The 25,961-nt window shown below is 35.6% G+C and overlaps 1 protein-coding gene across 1 annotated transcript in view; it reads left to right on the plus strand.

The window, feature by feature from the left end:
• Positions 1–825: 825 nt before the first annotated feature.
• The window catches only part of LOC112051300 (G-protein coupled receptor moody), a 136,068-nt gene continuing 110,932 nt past the window's right edge, over positions 826–25,961 (plus strand). Inside the window, exon 1 of the mRNA XM_052886100.1 lies at positions 826–1,424. The gene's annotated coding sequence lies outside the window, so the exon portion shown is untranslated. The remainder of the gene's footprint in view (positions 1,425–25,961) is intronic.

A 25,961-nucleotide genomic window follows, 5' to 3' on the forward strand; every position in this document is an offset into this window, starting at 1 on the left:
TGAAAATATCATTTAGAATTATAATTATCACTAATCTAAAATGTGTTATGCAATTTTGTCCTAATAAATATACCAATTAACTATTGTTAATTTAAACACCTGCTCAAATTGTTAATTTAAATAGCTCGATGATAAAGGCCGAACTCAATACAGAAAGATCATAGGTTCATTCCCGTCATAAACTATGGTCGTAGATTACAGTTTTCCCGATTATAATATCGTTTACTTATCTTTAGTTTCAAAAAAATTAGGGGCATGTCTTTGAGAAGTGTAGTATCTGGTCGCGGAAGTTTATGTAAATTCCTAAATTTACCTAAGCCTGGAATCAAACTGAAGACCTTTGTATGACCCGATAATAAAGTAATGCAATTTTACCAGATTGGAGCAAATAAAAATGTTTTTAGCATGTCCATAAAAGTGAGGAATATTAAAAATAATAATTATTTTTTAAATCATGTTTTTTGTTGAAATATTTCAACACACGAAGCTTAATTAACTTTGTCCAAAAAATACCCAAGTAATTTCAACGACGATGAAATTCATATTTTTACAATGTCGCTTAACATTTTTAGCCCCGAAAATGCCAAGTAATTACGAGTATCTCCATATCACCATTTCGCAGTTCCGTTGCTGTCACAAAACGCAATTAAAATCGTAATCGCCGCGTGAGAACGTAGCGGCATCCCTCATAAAGTTGATTGACCCCAAGGCGGCGTTTCATAAAAACACCGGGAGGCTGAGCTACCGAGGATAATTTTTCAGCGCTCGTACACCGTAGTACTGTTTCTGAAATCTGAAATCAGTCAGTGTCGAGCCACGCTACGAGGTAGTCGTGTCGCTGCCTCCGAGCTCTGAACTCTACATGCCGCGTAAATAACATCGATTCTAATTTCAGAAACTTTCAACTTTTCCCTCGAACAAAATAATAAACTACCGAGTGTTTTGTGTATGAACAGTGTATTGAATAACATTTTTGTCCTGGAGTTCTTCAACGATTTTTAGTTCGTCTCTGATTTGTGGGATTTATGACTATTATGACAGGCCATTCGTAAAACTAAAGCGAACTTTTAATTCCAATACTTTGGTGGTACGAAGCGTAAATTTAAATTATTTGAATTTTGAAATAGTAGGTTTACACAAGACTGTTGAAATCCGTACACCATACATGTTACAATAACGCGTTGTAATAGACATTTCAACGATTGGCGTTGTTTAGACTTTATTGTATTCACAGAATACAAATGATTGGTTCGTTGCGATTGTTTTTAAGTCACCAACGATATTATCGTTGGTAGTCAGTGAGTTATTTCTTGTTTTGATCGGCCGCTTCCTTTTACATCGGCGACATCGGACGGAAATCGAATTCGAAACGCATAGCAGTTTGGAAATAACTTCGAAGCCGACACGTAAGGGACAGCATAACAGTAAGTCTGCTTTAGTTTGTTTTACATTGCACCACGTGTTCTGTTTTATACTTATCAGCATCACTTCGTTTATCGTAGAGTTTAGGGAGTATTAATTTATTTTCTTAAGACGTCATGTATTATTTTCATGTTTTTAAAAATGGTTTTTTATTCGCATACTTGCAGATTCATAACAATCAATTGAGCTGTTTAATTTTCAATTAAAAATAACTTAAAAATAACAATGACAGTGTAAGTCATCTTATTACTCATATAGTATTTATTAGTCACAAATTGGATTTTTCCGGAATGAAAAGTAGCCTATGTGTTAATCCAAAGTAAAATCTATTTCCATTCCAAATTTCAGCCAAATCGCTTCGGTAGCCGCAGCGTAAAAGAGGAACAAACATACTTACACACTTACACACAAACTTTCGCCTTTATAATATTAGCGTGATATATATTTATATGTACTAACCTTGATAATAGGTAAAACCAATATGCAGTCATAGAAAACACCATACAACTTTTTCCCATCTGTAGCTATTCATATCGAAACCATAATAATTAGAGCGGTTGATTTATAACGGGCATCTCACGTTCTTTGGTATCTTTTGATCTTCAAAATATATTACTGTTCACGTTTGAGTACAGCTAGACAAATGAATAATTAATATTTAAATGATTCAATTTATAATTTAACTCATCTTGATTATGGTTGAGTTAAATATTCACTAAATAAACTGCAGGGAAAGTTTCAGCTCGCTTTTATTGTCTAGATAAAATTGAATTAAAAGGAAATTAGTTACGTTGGAACTTGTGGAATATAATAAATAATAATTGCTGGTTGATATTGACAGCAAAAATATATACTTACTAGCTGACACCCGCGAATTCGTCGGCGTGGAACTCAGTTTTTCACAGATCCCGCGGGAACCATGAACTTTTCCGGGTTGAAATTAGTCTATGTGTTAACCCAGAGTAAAATCTATTTCCAGTCCAAATTACAGCCAAATAGCTTCAGTAGCCGCTGCACAAAGGAGAAACAAACATACATACACACTTACACACACACACACACACAAACTTTTGCATATGAAAACATATTCTTTTTGGAAAACAAATTTTAATGTAATTAAAAATTTATTTATATCAATTCCTCTCAGAAACACATACATAAATTTATTAATTAAATAACTTCATAATATAAATATTCGTAGTCATAGATCAGCTTTCGCCTCGTCAAAAAATGTAATTTAATTTAAAATATAGTTTGGTCATTCTTTTACATCGCGTTTTATATGCAAAGTGATATGTATTTTGTACGCAATTATTAAAATATAAATATCGGATGCCCGCGACTTCGTCCGTCCTTAGACTTCTTTAATCCAGCCCCTTACAGTAGTATCGCTGTAAAAATGGAGAAACTTCTCCCGTTTTCCCAACGATTCCCTTTACTGGTCTGCTCCTATTGATCGTAGCGAAATGAAAAGGAGACTATAACCTGCCCAGGAGTATGAAGAATAATTGTACCAAGTTTCGTTAAAATCCGTTGAGTAGTTTTTGTTTCTATTGCGAACATCCAGACCGACCGACAGACAGACAAAAATTTTACTGATTGCATTTTTGGCATCAGTTTGATTAATTATTGAATTATTTAAAAAAAATAATTATTTGAAATATAAAAGATTTTCAATATTGATATGTTGACTATAAGATGTTGTTAGATTAGCTAATTACGTAATAATTTGAAACAGAAGATCCCTTAATTACGGACAGAATAAAGTAATCGACTTGGTATTACATGAATCCACAACTTTTTGCGGTAAAATAACTGATTGCGAGAGTTGCTACATTTTACAAGTGTTGTTTTTTATGGCATATATCATGTACAGAATTGACCTCTCTACAGATTTATTATAAGTATAGATTAACAGGATGGTATCTATTTAATTAGCAAGCAGTGCGTATTCTTAATTGATTAATTTAGCACACGTTTATTAATTATGAATCAATAAACGTGTGCTAAATAATAAAGCACTTCCTTAATTGGTTACCATGTTTTTCTGTGTTTTAATTTAGAATTTTTATAATTTTTTATTTTTCTATACTAATATTATAAAGAGGAAAACTTTGTTTGTATGTTTGTTTGTTTGTTTGTTTGATTGTAATGAATAGGCTCAAAAACTACTTCACCGATTTTAAAAATTCTTTCACCATTCGAAAGCTACATTATCCACAAGTAACATAGGCTTAATTTTATTTTGGAAAAAAATAGGGTTCCGTAAGATATTTGGGTTTTTCGGACACAAGGTGTAAAAAATCAACCAGAAAAGTAGGGTAGGGGTAGGTAGCGGTAGGGTAGGGGTAGGTAGCGGTAGGGTAGGGGTAGGATAGGGGTAGTTGATAGTTTACATCGAGTTTCACGCGGACGAAGTCGCGGGCGCCGGCTAGTATTTTTATATTTAGGAGAGTATATGTACATCGCTATTTTTAATATCATCATCATCATGTTGGACGCCCATTGACATACATATGACATGGACCTCTTGACATCATCATTGTCAACCCACGGCTCACTGCTGAGCTCGAATCTCCCCTCAGAATGAGAGGAGTTAGGCTAGTCCACCACGCTGGCCCAATGCGGATTGGCAGGCTTCACACACGCAGAGAATTAAGAATTTTTTTTGGTATGCAGGTTTCTTCACGATGTTTAACCTCACCGTTTGAGACACGTGATATTTAATTTTTTTAAATGCACACAACTGAAAAGTTGGAAGTGCATGCCCCGGTCCGTATTCAAAGCTACGCCTTCCAGAATCAGAGGCAGAGGTCATATCCATTGGGCTATCACTCTTGACATAGGGCTTCCAAATACAACGGTCTCGAGCCGCCAACAGCCAGTAGCTCCCATAAAGGTATCGCCCGTAAATCACGAAGCTTTAATCATCATCATTATTATATAATGTTTGTAAATATATTACTCTAATTAAATCTAGTCTAGTCGATTTTCAGTCTACGTCGATTGGTACTGAACCTAGGACATTCTTGTTAGACGGCATGGAGTTTTTAATCGAGGACTGAACTACCGTGAGTTGGTCATTACCCTCTATCGCCACACGTGGTTACTCAGAAGTCATGTTAAAGTCATTAATGTTCCAAATTTAAACTATAATATAGATATACTTATCACTTAGTAACCGTATATTAAACACAATGTAAGGATCGTAATCTAAATATGATATGTTATTGGGTTATTAGGTAGTAAATTATGTCTTTCGTTAGCATTAATTGCTATGTTCAACGTGTAATATAAATTATTATAATTGATATCGGTCCTTCGTAGATTGTGCTTTTTAGCACACATTTTGTATTTTATGGAGACGGGTGATTTTTTTTAAATTTCCCTGAATTATTTCATTGCTAAGAAGCCTTTATAGGTACTTAAAGTTCTTCCGAAGTTCTCCTGCTACATAGATCACATTGAACGAAATTTATTTATTTAGTCTCTTATATGATGGTAATGGTAATAGATAATAATTTTACTAGTCATACATAATGCTTAGTGCAATGAAAATGTATCTGTCCCTAAATTTGGTATAAACTATAATGTATCAATTGCAATATATCAATCCAGTTTTTAATGGGTAGGTAAAGTAATGTAATATCAAAAAATAAATAATTTAATTGAAAATGATCTTCTTTACTGATATTATAATTATGTCTATATAAAACGTCTTATTATATTCTGCATTCACTTTTGTTATACGAATCATTGAAAGCTTCAACACTTTCCCGGTGAAAGATCTGAATGGAGTAAATGATTTTTTTTTTATTTTTTTTATTCATAATAGACTTGCGCTTGACTACAATCATGCCTGGTGGAAAGCAATGATGAGGTCAAGGTTGGAGCGCGCTTGCCTAGAAAATGCTGGAATTTTTTTTTTTCAGAAAAGGAGCTTCAGAAAAGGAGCTTTTTCTCATTACTGTCTATTGAATTATTGTAGTTCCCACTCCTAGCGCATAGTCGGGGGTAAATAACAGAAATTAAAGACTATTTAATTGCTTAGCAGACTATTTTTACGATATAGTATTCATCATCATCATTATCAATCCATATTCGGCTCACTGAGGCCAATATGTATATGGTTAGGGTTGCCAACCATACTATAACATATAGTCGTTCGTTATCAACCCATATTCGGCTCACTGTTAAGCTCAAGCCTCCTCTCAGAATGAGAGGGGTGAAGCCAATAGTCCACCGCGTTGGTCCAATGCGGATTGGCAGACTTCACACACGCATACAATTAAGAAAATTATCTGGTATGCAGGTTTCCTCATGATGTTTTTCCTTCGCCGTTTGAGACACGTGATATTTAATTTATTAAAATGCACTCAACTGAAAAGTTGGAGTTGCATGATTCGAACCCACACCCTCCGGAATCAGGCAGAGGTCATATCCACTGGGTTATCACGGCCCATAGTGTATTATGAAGAGAAAATAATAATGGCATTTGTTGTCATCAGTCGAATGCGAATTGCGATGCTCTCGCTTAAATTGCATTGCAATTTACAATGGGATATACCACAATAGACACGGAAGTGCATTATAGAGCTAAATGCACTGTACAGTAAACGTAATGTTTCCAACATCTGTGGTTCGTTTCAAAATGGCGCATGGTAACTATACAGGATGCTGCTCAAATGATTTTCAATTTTAGCTCCAGTCTATTGGCCTGTGACAGCCAGACATACCCCATTATATGTAGGCGTAAAGTTTGTCAGCCTACGATTTTTTAATAGTCTCTTGCGACGAGTTGCAGTATGCTAAGGTCTGGCGTTTGGAGAAATTATTCCTCATCATATCTCGTAAAAATACCAAAAAATTACGTTTTATCTTGGAAATTGAGGATATGGGCTCTTAAAACCTACTTGCCTTCCATAGCCACAACGACAACCCTAATCATACCTGACCGTATTGACAAACTTGCAGGCTTTACAACACGAGCGGTGGGGACTGTCATGCAATTTATAGATGCAAAAATGTAGTGCTTACTCTAAGAACTCATTACGAACCTGTATTGAAGAAGAAATTTTCCATTTTGTTTACTCTAGTTAAAAACTTTTTGCACGCCAATATACACGAAGTATGTCTGGCTATCGCAGAAACTTGCACTGTATATTATTACCAATACGTATCTCGGTGCTAGTCAACGTCAAAAGGCAATTTATCGTCGTATAAAATGTTTTTATTCATCGCATCAAAATGAAAATTTATAACGCCGTGCATCTTTCATTGATGATACTCTGTAAACAAAACCATAAAAACATTTTTTCAATTAACATTAAATATGCATTTATTAAATTCTTTAAATTTTAATTTTCAATAAACATCCTACTATTTATTTTTTCTTTTATTAAAACACTAGTAGACGCCGCGCGGTTTCACCCGCGTGGTTCCCGGTCCCGTAGCAAGACGGTAAAATATACCCTATAGCCTTCCACGATAAATGGGCTATCTAACACTGAAAGAATTTTTCAAATCGGACCAGTAGTTCCTGAGACTAGCGCGTTCAATCAAACAAACAAACAATCTCTTCAACTTTATAATATTAGTATAGATAGCCGAAGTCTCCCGGTTTCACCCGCGTAATAAAATATAGCCTATCACCCACAAATAACTAAGATTCATAATCGGTTTAGCAATCGTACATCCTAAGATTACCCCCTACAATATCATAAAATGTATCTCTATAATATTAGTATAGGTAAATAAAATAAATAATAATAATAAAAAAAAATATATTATTCTTTTTTATAAAAATTATTATTCTTTTTTTCTTTCTTTTTTGTAAGGACTGCATATAGCTTTCACTGCTATATGCAGTCCTTACAAAAAAGAAAGAAAAGAATTAGAAATTAGTATAGGTAGGCTAGTAACTTTTAGGTATATTCATGTTTTATATATCTTTCCCTAAGCGAAAAGTTTGTACAGAAAAAATATTTAGGCATCATAATCACACTAGCGAACCTGATCAAGCTTCGCTTTGACTCATTCCCTACCCCTATCCTATTCTACTCCGACACTACACCTACCTTACCCTACCAGGAGATGGCTATAGGATACTTAGGGTAGGGGTATGTTAAGTTACCCCATACTTGTTTTCTCTTTTCAGTTCATTACGCTTAAGCAGTCGTGTTTTTTTTTTATTTTTATAATAATATTTTTTTCAACTATGTATACAACCATACCAGCTAACCTACTATATTGATATTCTACAGTTAGAAAATAACTAAGAAGTAAATCCTTTTTGAAGTCCTTTAATAGAATAATATTCCTTAAATAGAGCTGAACAAACTAAGTAGTCTAGGTTTTATTCCCATTATTTCTAGACTACAATTAATAACTGTTTGCTGGGCAAACAAGACGTGTTGATCATAACAGCTTCTCCTTTCTACCTCCTTTTTTTTCTTATTTGTCTTGCTAATTACTTCGCTGAGAGAAAAATCACTAAACGATCTTAGTTTGCTAGATCCTTCGCATTTTTCAAACAGTAATATTTTACAAACTGTCTGAGTTTTTACTCGTTTATAGTCTGAGAGTTTCCACTCTTTAATACTCTTTAGAGTCTTTGGAAGGAGTATTGACTTACCTAATATTTAAACCCACTGAGAAAATGACCTACATAAAATTATAATCAGTGTTTTCCTCAAATAAGTGCCATAGCCCAGTGGATATGACCTCTGCCTCCGATTCCGGAGGGTATGGATCTGAATCTGGTCCGGAGCATGCACCTCCAACTTTTCAGTTGTGTGCATTTTAAGAAATTGATTATCACGTTTCTCAAACGGTGAAGGAAAACGTCGTGAGGAAAACCTGCATACCCGAGAATTTTCTTAATTCTTTAGGTGTGTGAAGTCTGCCAATTTGCCAATCTGTCCTTCAGCTTCGCGACTCGTTAAGCTATGTCGGTGACTTTGGTTCTTCTACGGATCTCCTCATTTCTGATTCGATCACGCAGAGATACTCCGAGCATAGCTCGTTCCATCGATTATGTATGTCTTCCAATATTTTTTTTTTTCAAATATCTTAATTTCTTATACAGAATTTTACCTGTTACAGTTTTATAAGTGTAGATTTGTATGTGTCGTTCACATGCATCAAACGCTGAAACATTTATTTACGTACGCAGAACAACGGTCGCAGGTGTATCGAATTTGTAAACATATGAACATAACATAATATTTATTTCGTAAACGTTTACGACTTGCTTACATAAGAGGCCCGGCTTCTATTTTTACACCACTCATTGTATTATAATGTTGTCCTTACAAAATCGAGATAAGAGAGCAATATGGTCATCTACTAAACTGATACATATTTTTTTTATTATTCTCTACAAGTTAGCCCTGAGCTCAAGTTTCCTCTCAGAATGAGAGGGGTTAGGCCGACAGTCCACCACGCTGGCCTAATACTGCATACTTCACACACGCAGAGAATTAAGAAAATTCTTTGGTATGCAAGTTTCCTCACGATGTTTTCCTTCACCGTTTAAGACACGTGATATTTAATTTCTTAAAATGCACACAACTGAAAGGTTAGAGGTGCATGCCCCGGACCGGGTTCGAACCCACATCCTCCGGAATCGGAGGAAGAGGTCATATCCACTTCTTGGATATAGCCAATGTTTCTCTCTGATAATGTAGCTTTCTATTGGCGAAAGAAATTTTTAAATCGGTCCAGTAGTTTTTGAGTTTATTAATTTAGCTTGGCAAGCTCGTTGATGACACTCCCATGATATGTGGGCGACGGGAGGAAAGAACCGCGTGGCTGTGAAGTCGCGCGCGCGGGGTAGAGGGAAGGACTGCGCGGGTATGGAGTCGTACGCTCGGGGCATCGCTACACCCTCCCGGCCCGCGCGGACCATCTGGAGTATTAAAAACGAGTTTACCAAGCTATAGAAAGAAACATTTTTTCCTTACGATATACGGAACCCTAAAAATAAGAAAATGAATATCGGCGCCAAACTCTATTTTGATTTTATTTTATGATCCATTATAATATTACAAAAAGGGAAAATATATCATCATCATTCACTCCTGGTAATACACTCGTACATGAAAAGTGCATTACGTCATTGTAAAGATTTTTCAGCCGTATTTATTACTTGAATTATTTTGCTATCAATTTAACAAAAACCGACATGTGTAATGTATATACAATATTCATCTCTATCTGGTTCCTGTTATATTTAAAATTTATCGACGGATTTGTTGGTAGATTGCATCTAAAGCCGCGTCCAGACGTGTGTAACGCGTAATGTAATGCGAATTCTACGTGTCGACGGCACTACGAACATTACATGTAACCTCGCATCGGTGTTCAGGCTGATCCATCGGCTATCTGTTATTTGCGCGATCACAAAGGCGATCGCAGTGCTCGCGATTATTGGAAAACGCTCTTGAAATAGATTCGCGAAGACAATTCGTTTTGTGTTCGTGTGCCGTCCACACTGTTGACACTAAATTATTAATTAATAATATAAATTAAGTGATTTTCAGATAGCATGGGTAAGGTGACGCTTGCCTTAAAACGTTCATAATACGTATCGTGAATCGCGACAAACTTTCAAGAGTGGACCGGCTGTCACAAAAAACACTGTAACTGTGTGTAGTCTTACATTACGTTACACACGTCTGGATCCGGCTTAAAACATAAATTTTCGACCATAGCGTGTTTATTTTCAGCGCTCCGCTACTACTAAGCTAGTCTGGGATAGTTTACTTAGTCGAAAGACAGACATGAATCCCTATAATCAGCGTCTTTTCACAGCTTCAGTAAAGAATCGAAAATCTAATTTACTAAGGTCGTCAGACATTCGAAAGTTTAAATTTATGCTTATACGTTTAATTTGAATATCGTAGACGTTCCAAAATGGCGATCCGAGGATAAATTGGGAATGGAAAACTCGGAAACTTTTGATTCTGCATCACTTAAGGCTCTGGGAGTGACAGCCGAAAGTTTGGACGAGTCAAAGCCCTTAGAAGATCCGAGCCTTAATTTAATAACACGAAAAACTCTCGACATGTCCCTTACACGATTTCTTTGACATACCTAAATGTTTCGCTGAAGATTTTTTTGACACCATCAATTTATTTCAACTTATTTCTTTACTTTGCCAATATTATTTGCCTGGGAAGGGAAGGGACATAAAGTGTATTTAACGTAAGCTTTTAGGAAAGTATTATTATAGTGTTAATGATTAGATAAATGATAAAAAGCTTGATGTTGAACTGTATTATTCGACTGTGTGCTTAGTTTTAAATAAGTTTGTAAAATGGTGGTAAACAAAAAACAATAAACCTTGGCTGAGTTTGTTGCTCTTTTGGACCAAGTACTTTGGAACCCTCGTAACTTTAATTTTAAGTTTTCGATTATTATTACCACCATTATATTAAATTAAATTATGTCATAATCCTGACATTTCAAAAGTGCTTATGAACTAAGCCTAAATGAAATAAATTAATTTTGATTTTGAATTTATCGTGAATCGCGGCAAACTTTCAAGAGTGATACGAACTGTCACCCGCACCATCCTACATTAAACGAACTGTAGGTACCCTACTGGGAAAGGCATAAGTACATGTCGCCTAGTGATTTAATATTTTGATAAATCGTACACCCTTTTAAACTTCCCGTCGTTTATAGCTTGGCAAATACGTTCGTAACACTCTCGATGGTCCGCGAGACCGGGAGGGCTAGCGTTGCTCCGCGCGCACGATTTCATACCCGCGCAGTCCTTCCCTCTGCCCCGCTCGCACGATTTCATACCCGCGCAGTCCTACCCCGCCCGTCGCCCGCATACCATGGGAGTGTCGTCCACAAACTTGCCAAGACATAGATGTCATTGCAATCAAGCAGTAATTTATTTCTATAATTGTAAAATCCGTAATTCCGACGTTAAACTTTTTATCTCCAGATTTTATTAACTCAACTACGATGCAAAAATGAATTCTCTTCTAGGATTAAATGTTACCAATTATGCAAATCTGATATGAAAAAAATAGATCCTAGATTTTATGACTTTGCAGAATTTACCAAATTTTCGTCTTTTAGCTCCAAAGCTTTTACGTTATACGTCACTTCTATTTCAGTTAGACTATTTTTTAATAAAGCCTGTTGAGTATTTCTATTAATAATAATAATTTGTTTATTTGCTATAGGCGTGCAAGTATTTACATAACGCAAATAATATAAAAAAATCCAAATGGTTATTATTAATCCCATCCCAGGTATAGTAATGGTAATTTCATTTTCAACATAATATCAATTAGGTTGAAAATTAAATTATAATTACTATACCAATAATTAAATTCTTAATTAAGTGTCCCCGCACACGGGAACCACGCCACAATCACAAAACGCCGCTTTCGATCTCTTTTCTGTAGTTTTCATACATCTTACTAGCAGACGCCCCGCGGATAAAACATAGGCTATGACACTCACAAATAACGTGACTTTCTAGTGGTATAAGAATTTTCAAAATCAGTTATGTAGATCCAGAGAGAGAGAGAGTTTGTCAGCCTCCGTGGCGCAATAGCATTATATCCCCGGCTGGGCCGAATGAGGATTTCTTAATTGGTTCAGGTCTGGCTGGTGGGAGGCTTCGGCCGTGGCTTTAGCGCTTCGGTACGCGTAGGATGGAATTTTGACGAAGGTAGACCAAAGGAAATTCATACCGCTTGGTACAAAATTCAGTTTCTCAGTATGTATGGAGTTTTAAAAGGTAACCCGACGGGAATCAATGGCCTCTTCACCGCTGTTGGAAACTAAGACCTCGTGTTTTCAAAGGGCCTCGTATGCATTGTACCAAGGCTCTCAAGTGCTTACACGTATTTCAATAAAGAAATATTTTTAAACCTTTGCCCATATAATAGAACAAGTTTTAATATTCCCTTTTGTAAAGAGCTTGACATAAATATCCCTCTTCAAGAGCTTTCTTTTCTTTACAAAACAATTTATAACGAGTCCTCTTCAGAGAAAAAATTTATTGTAGGTACGAAAGAAACTTAAATTATTTACTTGGACTTTTTATTAGTTTTCATCGGGGGATTTGAAACTTGGGCTATAACATTCAGAACTGAATAATTATAGAATATTATATTTTATTTCAAGTAGGCATCAAAATTGCAAAAGTGTATACTATTTAAAACTAGCGGACGCCCGCGACTTTGTCCGCGTGAAATTTAATTTTTCACAAATCCCTCAGGAAAGGAACCATGGATTTTTCGGGAATAAAAAGTAGCCTATGTGTTAATCCAGACTATATAATCTATATTTACTTCAAATTTTAGGTGATTCGGTTCAGTAGCCGAGGAGTGAATCTGATATATGAATATATCAACAATCTCGGGAATCCAAGGATTTTTTCTGGATATAAAGTAACCTATGTTGTTAAAAAAAGTAAAATGTATTTCCTTTCCAAGTTTCAACCTAAGCAGTAGCGATTTATAGAGTAACAAACATCAATAGTAAAAAAATGGATACAACGGGAAATATTATTTCTTTATCTTTTGCTACTTATAACAGAAAGTTACGCAAAAATCAGGTATGACCTCAGACCAATTATTGTATAGGACCTGCCTCGCTAGACGTTACTTTTCTGTCAAAGTATATGATCAACGATCTAATGCGATTATAGAAACTGTCTCTATAGTATCGATGTTAAATAGTTGTAATTGTGTTTGTTGGTTAAAGAGCTCCGTAAAAATACCTTTTTGTGTAATTGATTTGTGTAAAAAACGGGCAAAAACTTCTAGTTTAGTATAAGATATATACCAAATCCAAGCTCATTTTCTTCAGAAAATGACAGACAATTTTGTTCGTGACTATGAGTGCGATACAGGTCCTTCTATATTTGGTCTGAGGGTATGACGGAATTGTACATCTTTAAAAGGCCAAAAAAATTACTTTTGGCTTCGGCCGTGGCTTTTTACCACCCTACCGACAAAGACGTACCGCCAAGCGATTTAGCGTTCCGGTAGATTTTCGTATATAAACCGAAAGGAGTGTGGATTATCACCCTCCTCCTAACAAGTTAGCACCGCATCTATCTTAGATTTCATCATCACTTACCATCAGGTGAGATTGTAATCAAGGGATAACTTGTAAAGAATAAAAAAGGGTTTCCACGCGGCCGAAGTGGTCTGATAGTAATTTAAACGTTTTGTTTCTAGATGGCTATATAGAATAGATAATCTATAAGAGAACTTACTAGCCTGGAAAAGATAATAATACGAGGGTTGTATAATAAACCACTGGTGTCCCTAATTGGGATTCTATTGTTTCATAAGTCAATATTATCGAGCCACTTGATTTCCGACTATGTTCTTATTAGAGATTTAATGCTTTTTACTATGTACCTATATAAAAGTATTGAAATATATCATAGTATTATGAGCCGTGATAGCCCAGTGGACATGTCCTCTGCCTCCGATTCCGAGGGTGTGTGGGTTGGAATCCGGTCCGGGTCATGCACCTCCAACTTTTCAGTTGTGTGCATTTTAAAAAGTAAGGAAACCTGCATACTAGAGATTTTTCTTAATTCTCTGCGTGTGTGAAGTCTGTCTATCCGCATTGGGCCAGCGTAGTGGCCTAACTCCTCTTAGAATGAGAGGGGTTAGGCCACTACGCTGGTCCCGGACCGCATTCGAACCCTCGCCCTCCGGAATCGGAGGCAGAGGTCATATCCACTGGGTTATCACGGCTCCGGCCGGCTATTGTTATGTAAGAAAATGTTCGCACAATGACAATCACTAACAGAGTCATAATGATAATGTCCGAGACTAGGACCAACTCTCAAATTCGGACTTTTATTGAAAATTTCTCGGAAAGAAAGAGAAGCTTAATATTTTGTAGCCCGACCCTGAGCATACATTAGTCATGTGATATACAATATTGTTTCTACAATTGCAAACGTTTTAAAATTGAAGAAATGTATGGGAATGACATTCACAGGTCTCGTGATTAAGTTATAGATCGGAATTTTTGACGGCCTCCGTGGCGCAGTGGTATGCGCGGTGGATTTACAAGACGGAGGTCCTGGGTTCGATCCCCGGCTGGGCCGATTGAGATTTTCTTAATTTGTCCAGGTCTGGCTGGTGGGAGACTTCCGCCGTGGCTAGTTACCACCCTACCAGCAAAGACGTACCGCCAAGCGATTTAGCGTTCCGGTACGATGCCGTGTAGAAACCGAAAGGGGTGTGGATTTTCATCCTCCTCCAAACAAGTTAGCCCGCTTCCATCTTAGATTGCATCATCACTTACAATCAGGTGAGATTGTAGTCAAGGGCTTGAAAAGAAAAAAAAAAGGCTGTGTCATTCCCATATTTACAATTAATAGAATATTCAGTAGACAATTTTCCGAAGCTTATTTCTCTATAACCTTTCAATTATAATATCAGGACAACCTAATAACAAGCTGTCACGTACATAAATCTTTGGGCCACACTTTTTGCATGCCAATGATTGCAAAATAAATTGGAATTGAATTTTGGACATTATGTTCGTTAATTCTCATTCAGCGGGCGGTTATCAAATCACGGGCAAGTTAAATCACGAAGCCCGAAGCGAGGGGCTGAATAAAAATTAATTTCAGTGTGTTTTCACTGGGGAAGTTAGCGAGGATTTGACAATTTATTCGCAAGGATGGATATTGAGCATCAAAGCGTATGTATCTACGAGTATTTATTTAAATCTCTTCATGTTTACTGCCTCGTTCAGTTGGCAAATGACAATGATACTTGGAGGCAATCGGATCCATCGTATACATCCAGGTATAATATTTTAGGCTTTTATTTTATTCACACAAGAAGTAGAATTTGTTATTTTACGTAATGACTAGCAAAAACTTGCTTTTTACATCCGCATAGTTCCTATTTTCATGGGTATACGGGTACTGTAATATATAACATATTAATATACGCTAATCTTTCTACTAGGTACTCCCTGATTATGTAGCTTTCTATTAATGAAATAATTTTTCAAATAGGTCAAGTAGTTTTTGAGTTTATTGATTAAATACAAAAATACAAATCTTGCTTCTTTATAATGTTAGTGTAGATAACCTCGTCTCAGCCAAAGCTGTCTTCCAAGCATGTGGTAGGTCTTAGAAAATATTCAAACTTGACGTTTCAAAGGTGTAATAATGCGTATATTTGTGATACGTATCAGGTTTGTACTTATAAACTAATGTTATAGAGAGGTAAAGTTTGTAAGCCCAGAGCCGTGATAGCAAGTAACCAGTGGATCGGATCGGACGCAGAGGTCATGCCTCCGTGAAAGAAAAACATCGAGAGGAAACCTGCATACAAGAGAATTTTCTAATTCTCTACGTGTGTACCAATCCGCATTGACTCAGCGTGGTGGACTATTGGCAATTAATGGCTAACTTGTTCTAGAATAAACAAAAAAAAATCTATACTGGGTTCCTCTACAAACTATCTATTGCAACAATGCTAAATATAAAACTCACTAACCTCCATATACCTATTACTCTCATAGAAGCAAGATAACTGGTAATCTAAATCCGTGAATATTGCATCCCACTTATAAACAAAAGATCACTTTTATCACTTGTATAACAAAATGCAATTTACTCAAACAATGTTACTCATTACGGGATAAAGAGATAAGAATTACAAACACGTAGCACTTATCTACTGTTCAGAGTCCTTTGTGAAATCAAGTTTAAGAAATTGAACAACAAAGTTTCCCACTGTTCCCTTACCTAATGTTTTTAATGACCCACTTATCATTTTTTGTTTGTGCCCCAAATGATATTTTTTGGACGGAAAATGAAGACATTTTTATAATAGGATATCTTTTAGAAAAAATATACCTTAAAATTTTATAAGAAAAACAACTTTTCTTAAGACTCGGATATAATGTTGAAAGGTGGTTTTTTATGTTGGATGTCGTAAGGGTAAGATGAAAATAATCGATCTACAAAACTTAGGCCATCAAAATAGTTTTGTACAAATTCAGATAAGGTTTTGATTTTTAAAATCTATACATTAGAAGTCGTAATATAATATTTTAGTTACAAGAGCTGAACATAATTATAGGAATAAAAAACCGGCCAAGTGCGTGTCAGGCCACGCACAGTGTAGGGTTCCGTAGATTAAAGTACTTTTAGCCTTTATTTAATGCACAAAAATACCGATATTTCTGTATTCTGAGCCGATAACGATACCACACAGCGGATCATCACTTACCATCGGGTGAAATTGTAGTCAAGGGCTGACTTATAGAGAATAAAAAAAATCAATGTACAGAAGTTGACCTGTTATACAGTTTTATTACAAGTATAGATAGATGTACCTACATGTATCATTAGATATTTGCCAGCCCTAAGTTAAGGTAAATTACTTAATGAGAAACTTGCGTTTCAAACTATTTGTTGCACGACTCAGCGTTACGAAGTATCCAAAATTACCTTGCTATTACATACCGCACTAGGTCAGTGTTCCATAAACTAGATTCTGCAGAATAGAAGTTACATTCACGCTTCAAGCTCTAGAATAATAGCCTTCAACGTCGAAATGACGTCGAACGTACGTACGTACAAAGAGTTGTTTTTGAACTGAAATACAATACCTACTTACATTTGTTTACTGAAAGGATGTTATACATACTCTTAGTTATGATATCCTAGTACTTAGTTTACAAATATTCCATCAATTTAAATATTTTTTTGTCCGTGTACAACTCTGCTCTATAGGGCCAGACCTCCCTCTTTATAGGAGAGGGGATATAGAGCTAAGACCCACCACGCTTCTCCATTGCGGGTAGGCGGGCTTCCCAAGGGTGTAACACCGCTTACTTCCAAACTCCGGGCTGAGAATTTTAACTGTAAATTTCTTAAAAGAAATTTCAGTATCAAATAACCCGACCTAGGATCGTGACGACCTCGAACCCAGAACGTGGTGATCCAAATTCACATAAGCTAACTAACTATTGGCTAAACGAGACAGTATTAATATCATACTAGCTACTAATACTATTTTATTCTGTGCTATTTATTATAAATGCAAACGATATGTAGTTTGTTTTTTTTTCACCCCTTAAAACTTCGATCATGATAAAATTTATTATTAGTAATGAATGGGTTGTCAACTACGTAAGAGTAAGGGTAAGATTACTGCAACGTCTAGCCGTCTTATAGTAGGGTGAAGAAGGAATTAGGTTGAAAAGAAAATTATATCTAGAAAACTAAGACATAAATTTTTTAGCTATTGACTAAAATTGTCATGATCATGAAAAAGCCCCCCGGTTTCACCTGCGTAGATCCCGTTCAACGGGATAAAACATAGTTTTAGGGGGCAGGCTCAATAAAACACAGCTTTTCATAAAAACGGCTTATTTCTTTGGAGATGTATGTGGTGACCGTTTCTCGGTTGGAGGAAGAGTCGTTGAATTTCAAATTAGTTGTCAGTGAGTGACGTTTTGATTTTACTGTCAGTGAGTGCCTATTTTTCACCACACACGTTCCGTTTCGCCTTTTATTTAAACTCAGGTAGGTACATAATATTATTAATACGCGTCGTTGATAATAGTACAAGTCGTCGTCGTCGTCATCAACCCATATTTGGCTCACTGCTGAGCTCGAGTCTCCTCTCAGAATGAGAGGGGTTAGGCCAATAGTTCACCACGCAGGCCCAATGCGGATTGGCAGACTTCACACACGCAGAGAATTAAGATAATTCTCTGGTATGCAGGTTTCCTCACGATGTTTTCCTTCACCGATTGAGACACGTGATATTTAATTTCTTAAAATGCACACAACTGAAAAGTTGGAGGTGCATGCCCCGGACCGGATTCGAACCCACACCCTCCGGAATCGGCAGAGGTCATATCCACTGGGCTATCACAGCTCTCATAGTACAAGTAGTATTGCTGATATTATAGCTTTTTGTCAAATAATTTTAAATGTCGATTTTGTGATAAGGCATAAAACCGTAATAAACAAACAAACCATAGTTGAATTAATATTATTCGTTGGATTATGATTAAGACGTTATTAGCAGAGGCGTGAGTCGTGGCCATCTAGCAATGTCTAGATTTGACGAGAACAAAGTAAGTTATTACGGCTTGAGGTTGTAGCATCGTATTACGTTTTGAGACGGGTCTGCGGCTAGTTGTCGTAGATCCCTCATTATCTTTATTATAATACAAGCCAACTCGGCGAGACTTCGACCACTAACTCTATTTACGAGTAGGTACGTTACCGTAACAGTGTAACTACAAAAGTTTAGGTATTTTACGTTAAGCCAACTCTGACTCTGACGAACTTTTTGGCGCAGTTGCTAGTGTTTGGTATGGGTCGATTTACAATTTTATATTTTCTTAATTAACCCAGCTGGCCTTAGACTGAATCGCCATTTCATATCAAGTAAGAACGCAATTAAAGGCTTACGTGTTTTTTTTTACAAGTTAGCCCTTGACTACAATCTCACATGATGATAATGATGATGCAATCTAAGATGGAACCAGGCTAACTTGTTAGGAGAAGGATGAAAATCCACTCCCATTTCAGTTTCTACACGGCATCGTACTGGAACGCTAAATCGCTTGGCGGTACGTCTTTGTCGGTAGGGTGGTACTTTCCTTTCAGCAGCCAGACCTGGACTTATTAGGAAAATCTCAATCTGCCCAGCCGGGGATCGAACCCAGGACATCCGTTTTGTAAATCCACCGAGCATACCACTGCGCCACGGAAGCAGTCAAAATGCAATGCAATTTCTCATACGCCTCTAATAAATTGACTGAACCAGTGTGCGATCAACTTAAAGCAGAGTAATCGAATAGTCGAGTATCATTACAAAACCTTATCTCGTGACGAATTTCACCGAAAAGCTTTTAGCCTAAATCGATGTGTTTATCTTTTTCAGCCCACTAATCGTCCCTTCGGCATAGTTTTCCTTTGGGGTCATGAACTAGTTTCAAGAAGATTTTATCAACCTTTATTTATCAGCCCCGAAGGCGACTTTCGTTTCGTGTGATAATAGCATTCCATTTTTAAAGGGGAAAAGAAAAATTGAAGTCGTAAAGTTTGAAGTCGCACTTAATCTGATAACACAAAATTATCACGCTCCAGCAGCAGCAGTAATTCGCACGAGAGTTTTTGTAACGGACGTTAAAAAAGCGTTCAAATACAACAAATGCAATCCTAAATATAATATATTATAATTATATTATATTATATTATTATATAATTATAATTATATTATATCATATAATTATATATGTTCAGACGATAGCATTTTTAAAACACGATGCTTTTTTCGAACAGTGTTGCATTTTCAATTCTGGGCATTGAAAATAGATTCATTTAACTTTATACTATACTAGCTGTCGTCGCGCCGTTTCACCCGCGCGGTTTTCGTTTCTGTAGGAATACTGGGATAATATAATATAGCCTATCGCCTTCCTCGATTAGTGGGCTATCTAACACTGAAAGAATTTTTCAAATCAGACCAGAAACAATTGAGATTAGCGCGTTCAATCAAACAAACTAACTCTTCAGCTTTATAATATTAGTATAGATTTGAACGCTTTATTACCGTCCATTAAAAAAACTCTCGTGCGAATGAGGGCTTAGGTGGATAATTGAGTTGTGCTGATCGCATATTAAATGCAGAACGAGTCGCAGAGGTTAATTAGGGTACTTTTGGCAAATGTATGAAAGTGCAGCGAATAGTACTAACATTACCCATATAATAGATAGCTATTGAATAAATGCAATTTTTGTCAAAAGCAAACTACGGGTATTTTGGTTATACCTAATTAAGTTATCTGATTGTCACAGGGATGTGAAAATACCCAAAAAGCTCTTAATTTTAAATGATTATTGTCTGGTTGTAGAGAGCAAAGTTTACTGACGTCTTTAGCCTTAACCATATTATTTTTAACATCAAAAACAATACTTTTATAATTGTAAGAAGCTGCGTGCGATTCGGTCGGGAATCAGTTTTAAGTTGCTGACATAAAAGGTGATTTATTAAAATGTCATATGAAGATGTAGGAGCTTAGGAAGTATGTAAGTGCGTTTCGTGTTAAAAATAAGTTTTTAAACAATATTTTCGACTAAAACAGTTATTTTTAGGGTACTGTACTCAAATGGTAAAAAGGGACCGGACAGGTAAAATTCTATTTTCTACAAATCCCGTGGGAGTTATAGTTTTTTCCGGGATAAAAGAAGCATAATTATATTCTGCTCCAAGATCCAAATTGGTTCAGTGATTTATCTGTGAAAAGTTAACACACAGACCGACATACTTACTTTCGCAATTATAATAATAGTATGGATTCATAAGTTTTTGCAGAATCCACCTATGTCCTTTTTTGTTGGTAGGGTTGATCCACTGTGATCGCATATAAAGTAACAATATGGCCTTGATAATACCGTCTACATTCTGTAGACTGGGTAATAGTCAATATGGAGCCAAAAGCTGTCTAATATTATGCTAATACGCTCCCCCCTATCTTTTAGTACTGCTTCGGACAGGCATAAGCTTGTAACATTCTTAGCAAACTGCTCCAAGGAATTGCCTTATAAAATGTAATTCAGATTTCTAAAATATTTTTTTTATTCATTTTGTGCTTGGTGAGCACAAAGAAAAAATCCGGTGCCAATTGTATTTTGTACTAGCTGACGTCGCGTGGTTTCACCCGCGTGGTTCCCTTTCCCGTAGGAATATGGGAATAATATATAGCCTATAGCCTTCCTCGATAAATGGGCTATCTAACACTGAAAGAATTTTTCAAATCGGACCAATAGTTCAATCAAACAAACAAACAAACAATCAAACAAACAAACTCTTCAGCTTTATAATATTAGTATAGATTCGTTATCTATGTACAAACCTTCAAGTTGTGCTAGCCTATCTTCTTCAAGTAAAAGGTATTATATTCAATTTCTTAAAGTGCACTTAACTGAAAGTTGGAGGTGCATGACCCGGACAGGATTCGAACTCACACCCTCTGGAATTGGAGGCAGCGGTCATATCCACTTTAACCTCTTAATATTAAAGAAGAATTTTTATAATCGTGTTAATAGATCCAGCAAATACCCCCTACAAACCTTACAAACTTCTGTATTTAGAATATTACAAGCAAATGTCCCGCGTAGTTCCCGTTCCCGTGGGAATACGAGGATAAAGTATAGCTTATGACACTCACGAATGACGTGGCTTTCTAATGGTAAAAGAATTTCTAAAATCGGTTAAATATAATTCAAGAGATTACCTCCTATAACCTCACAAACTTTAAATCTCTATAATATTAGTATAAATTACTTACGTCTGTTGTTACGTACACCATTAATGTACGAAGGTGAAAATTTTATTGACACACAGATTAAGTATTATCTAATCTGTGCACTTACATACACTGATCGGATTTTTGCAGTACAGAATTAGGGTGATTACGAGTATTCCTACACGAGTTTTAGAACAGTAATATTTTCTTTTATTCTGTACAAGTTGGCCCTTGACTGTAATCCCACCTGATAGTAAGTGATGATGCAATCTAATATGAAAGCGAAGTAAATTGTTAGGTGTAGGACGAAAATCCACAACCATTTCGGTTTCTATACGACATCGTATCGTAACGATTTTTTATTATATTGATAACTTGTATTGATAACAGTTTGTTGGTTCAGTGGTCAGCCTATATGACATTGGATCATGAAGTCCTAACTTTGAAGCTGGCTGTGAATTTGTAAGCTTTTTTCTTTTATAATTCTCAATTGTTCTCAGACTGCAGTTAAGAAGTTACTAAAAAGCTAAGCGTTTAATATTAAAAAGCTTTTGAAAAAGTTTTATTCCATGCGGGAAATCATAACGATTCTCCAACAGTATAAAATGAAATAGTTGCATAGAAAGAGTTTTAAAACTCGAATGTAGGTTTTCAATCCGAATGGAGTCGAGCTCGAGTGAGTCATTTTGGTTGCATTTGTAATTCATTTTAATATTTTTTAAATTTAATAATTTGGATTTATACTATGGGTATATAACTACTAGAAACTAAGCGAATAGTACTTAATAGCGAGCTTACTGTGCCGTGTGAGACTAACATTCCGAAGGACCACAGTTTAAAAGTGAATAAATATTATTACCTAACAAAAGAACTAACTAAAAATGGCTATGTCGTTAGTCTGTACGCCGTAGAAGTAGGTGCGAGAGGATTACCAGCAAAATCTCTCTATAACTTGCTAAAGACTTGCTTGGCCTCTCTAGAACTGCAGTAGTTCTTTATTAGAACGAGTATCCAAAGCTGCTCTAATAGGATCTTACCAAATTTGGCTAGGTACGGTGCATGTGTGTGGGTGATTTTGTAGGCACGTAATATGTCTATAGTATAAAATCTCGTTGGTTGTATTACACTCGCATGGTACCTCACACGTCAAGATTAGAACAAACCCAAACGCTTATTTATCGCTAAATAACATGCCTCTGTCTGCTCTCTTATCTGTCTAAGCTTTGGAAACAAATAGGTTGCCTCCGTTGATTATGGTATCGCATAGATCAGGGATCAAACCAATGACACGCTAGAAGATTGCTTGGGTACGGAAATTAGGTATTTATTCAAGGTATTACGGTATAAAGTTAGTTTTTTTTCAGTGATTTTATTTTTTTACCAGCGGTCGCCCACGACTTCGTCTACGTGTGGAATTCAGTTTTTCATAAATCCCGCGGGTAACATGGATTTTTGGAATGATTATGAGTAGGCGGGATGAAAAGTAGCCTTTAAGTTAATCCAGAGTAAAACCTATTTCCATTCCAAATTTCAGTCAAATCTCTTCAGTAGCCGCAGCGCAAAGGAGAAACAAACATACACACACGAACTTTTACCCATAGAATATTGTGTGATTACACTAGGTGATACCCGCGACATCGTCTACGAGAAAATAAGTGTAAACTATTTGGTGTACAATTTGATAACTCCTTATGTATTAGGTAGGTACATAAAACGAATATTTATATGTTAGTACTTGGTAGTTGTAGGTTTTATCTGTGGAGTAATTTTTAGGTTATTTTACGACAAAATTTGGAGGGAATTATTGATCTAAAACCAAAACCTCCGAGCAATTATTGATGGCGAAAAACTGATTTTCATAATCTTTTGACGTGTATAACTTTTTTAGCCGTCACGATATCAATGTAGATTTTTACATTTTTATTACAACGCCGTAATAAAGGTCAAAATAAAAATTCCGCTCAATAGGAATTATACCGCAGATTGGGGATTAAAATGCTTAATTCTACTGGGCTATGTAATTTTCCTACAAGAAAAATCAAGTAGCCGAGTATAGGGATGATGACTAGGTTTGAATATATTAATTTTTAAGATACATTCAGGTAAATAGGGTCAATGTTAACTAATTTATACATAAAAAGCAAACATTGTCTAGATATTTGCAAAATAAATGAGATTATTAAATTTCAAAATCTATTAAAAACCTTTTATCGTAATTAGATGAAAATTCATACAGTTTTAGCTTCCTTACATTAAATGTGACATTTTTTAATATCTGATCATAAACGCACAAATAACAAAGATATTAGTAATGTTGTTAGTACGAACATACAAATCTAACGATCATTACATTACCTATTACGTCATTATTTCGTACCATTTTGTATAGGGCGTTTTCCAGGGATCCGCGGCAGCGCCGCAAATCTGACCCTTAAAATCCCTGTAGCTCCGAAAGTAATGATCGCAGATACCCTGTTCCTCTTACAAAATTGCTTTACTATTAGCATACTCTTAATTTATATACAATTTAAAAAAGTGTTATCATCCCTAAAAGTAATACGGTCCTATTTGAGCATTATTTAGATATTCAAATTACTTACCCATTTATTAGTACTTACAATATTTTAAAATTCATTAAATAATGAGTTTTTACTAAAGTAAAATTGTGACTTAACCTAAAAAGATTACAAGTGCTGATAGCAGTACCCAAATAAAAACTCGGGTAATATTTTTCTTTATTATCATCTCACAATGACATTTTAAAAGTAATCGGTTGTAGCAATACATTTTTAAAACTTATTGTATAATTTAATATTCTAATAGGATTTTCTTAAACATAATAAGCTTATATTTGACGAAAACTTTTTAATTTATTGAGAAAAGCATCTTTAAGATGGTCTTTAGGGAGTTTGTTAAATAAACTTTAATACGATTAATTTTGTGTACTTTGCAGTCTATGGTATAGTATTTAATAGTACTGTGGTATTGGATTGTCGCATCGCAAGTTAATTGATATATTCACAATTTTTGGAGTTTATTGGAGTTTACTCCTTGATAATCGTTTTTTCATATAAATCCCCCGATATGAAAAAAATATGGGCAGTAAAATTCAAGGAATGACAGCGTTACGTTTTTTGTGCGAAACCTATTCTGCGCACCTTTCACCGTGCGCTGCCGCCAACAGCATGTGTCGGGCGCGCATGCCGCGGCCTGCTGCTCCTCGGCTTTCACTTTTCAGGCGTAAATATGTAATATGTAATGTAACCTAACAACATCTTATAGTGACCATATCAATTTTAAAATATAAAACATATCTTTTATACTTTAAATAAATAGATCGACTTGGCAAGCGCTCTAAGCAATGTTATTGAATATAATAATAATTGTAACATACGAGTACATTGTGTATTCATGCGATGGCCAAGTCAATCTATTTATTTAAAATATAAAAGAATTTTAATATTGATATGGTCACTATAAGATGTTGTTAGGTTAACTAATTACGTAATAACTTGAAACAGAAAAACCCTTAATTACAGACAGAATAAGGTAATCGACTTGGTATTACATGGATCTCACAACTTTTTGCGGTAGAATAACTGATTGCGAGAATTGCTACATTTTACAAGTGTTGTTTTTTATGGTATTTTATTTATCTGACTTTTCAACTTACCTACTTATACATCTTGAATGACAATTTATGAGAAAAGGTTTAGATATCATTGCATTTTTCTACAAAATAAATCAATGTAATTCTTTTAAATTATCGATGAAAACGAAATATTTGAATTCTTCCGTAATCGTCCAAACTTTGGCAGAAGCGATTAGCCTTGATTTTTATCAATCAACGCTTAGTGGCAATTATTCTCAAGACGTCCCTGATCCAATTTCCGCTTTGGTCACTTAAGGAGGAGATTTTTTTCTAAAAAGGCTGAATTCAGGATATCTCTGGTGATTTTTCGTGATTATCGTAGATAGCAATGTAATTAATAAAGATGTTTTTCTCACTGCTTAGCTCGAGTCTCCTTTCTGAATTAGGTTAGGTTAGGGGTTAGGCCAATAGTCCAACACGCTGGCCCAATGCGAATTGGCAGACTTCACACACGCAGAGAATTAAAAAAAATCTCTCGTAAGTATGCAGGTTTCCTCATGATTTTTTTCCTTAACCGTTTGAGACACGTAATATTTAATTTCTTACATTACACACAACTGAAAAGTTGGAGGTGCATGCCCTGGAC

Source organism: Bicyclus anynana, chromosome 16 (assembly GCF_947172395.1).
Source record: "Bicyclus anynana chromosome 16, ilBicAnyn1.1, whole genome shotgun sequence".
Classification (NCBI taxonomy): Eukaryota; Metazoa; Arthropoda; class Insecta; order Lepidoptera; family Nymphalidae; genus Bicyclus; species Bicyclus anynana.